The following is a 1487-nucleotide window of genomic DNA, read 5'->3' as shown; positions in this document are numbered from 1 at the left end:
ACTGAGTGCCGGATTGAACCGCATTTGTATATATATATATATATATATATATATATATATATATATTATGTGTGAACAAAATGGAGAGTAGTTAAGAAGCACAAACTTTACATTAAAACGTATGCTCATTTACATTATACCTGGGGAGATCGGGTACTGTAAAGGATGATAGTCGTTGCACAATAAATAATATTATTATCACCACCATAGAATCACATATACAGTGACAACCGGGTACCGGGTGCAATGGTGCCATGGTATCTGTTAAAGATTCACGTACAGTCAAACCACACTGGCACGCCCAATCTCGTCTGATCTTGGAAGCTAAGCAGTGTCCGGGCCTGACCAGTACCAGGGAGGAGACTACCTGGGAAGATCAGGTACTGTAATGATAACAAACGATTTCCAATGAATACTCACCAAAAATTAGCACCTAGTTAGAATCACTTTATATATCACTGATTATTTATTTATTTATTTATTTATTTATTTAATAATACCCTTCAGATGGACTTAGATATAATTCTAGGTACCTGTTACCTGTTTATATATTTATATAGTCACAGGGCTTATTATAGTGAGCTTGCACCATCACCACCAATAAATAACTAAAGTCACCTCATAGACTCACCTATACTGCACTAGCACTTTTTATTCTATGGGCAAGGACTAATCTTAATATTATAATCTTAATATTTTAATAATTATATTTAGTTGTTAGGAAATTTGTGTCTCTGAATATGCATATACACCACTACTTTTAAATTACCATTGTTTTCTATTTATTCCATGCATGGAACCCGTTACTATGGAAACCGATGTGCCTGGGATCTAGAAGTGTCTGCTCATCCACACAAAGATGGCCGCCGTAACACCATGGAAAAGTATCCCAAATATCCTATGCAAAATGGACTCCGTTTGATACAGCTTAAGGAGTCAGAATGTTATCATCCACTTAGGAGCAGCTCTGAACACCCGCAGACGCATGCGCAATGAAGCCGGGAACCGCCGCGGGCGCATGTGCAGTTGCCACCGGAAGTGGGGCGGAAGTGACCAGCGGAGTCCTCCGTCACCGGAAGTGTGGCGGAAGTGAACTGTGAACGTTTTTAAACGTTTTTAAACATGTTTGTTGCCTAAAATTACTCGTTTTTAGCACTAAGGAGTCTGTCTGACCTGGAAATCAATCCAGCTTTGTTAAAAAATAAGCTCTGTCAATCTTTTTGAATGTATAATGTGTAATCATATCACATGATCAATTATGATGTCACAACCCTCTTACTCAGTGATATGGGTATAAATAGACATGCAGCTTCATTCTGTCCCTACCCCTGGAAGAAGTCTGTTGAGACGAAACGCGTTGGGCCTATACTGACCACCTACTATTTACAAGCTAAGTTTTGAATTCCTATCCTTTTAAGTGTATTTATATCTCTCATTTATGGACAAAAGTTTTTTATTCTTGTTTTTTAAAACCATTCTTGGAAACT

At 37.8% G+C, this 1487-nt stretch overlaps 1 pseudogene; it reads left to right on the top strand.

The window, feature by feature from the left end:
• The first annotated feature begins 274 nt into the window (after positions 1-274).
• Positions 275-392, top strand: LOC134898105 (5S ribosomal RNA; annotated as a pseudogene).
• Positions 393-1487: the final 1095 nt, after the last annotated feature.

This window comes from Pseudophryne corroboree, chromosome 3, assembly GCF_028390025.1.
Source record: "Pseudophryne corroboree isolate aPseCor3 chromosome 3, aPseCor3.hap2, whole genome shotgun sequence".
Classification (NCBI taxonomy): domain Eukaryota; kingdom Metazoa; phylum Chordata; class Amphibia; order Anura; family Myobatrachidae; genus Pseudophryne; species Pseudophryne corroboree.
This window is presented reverse-complemented; position numbering and strand designations above follow the sequence as displayed.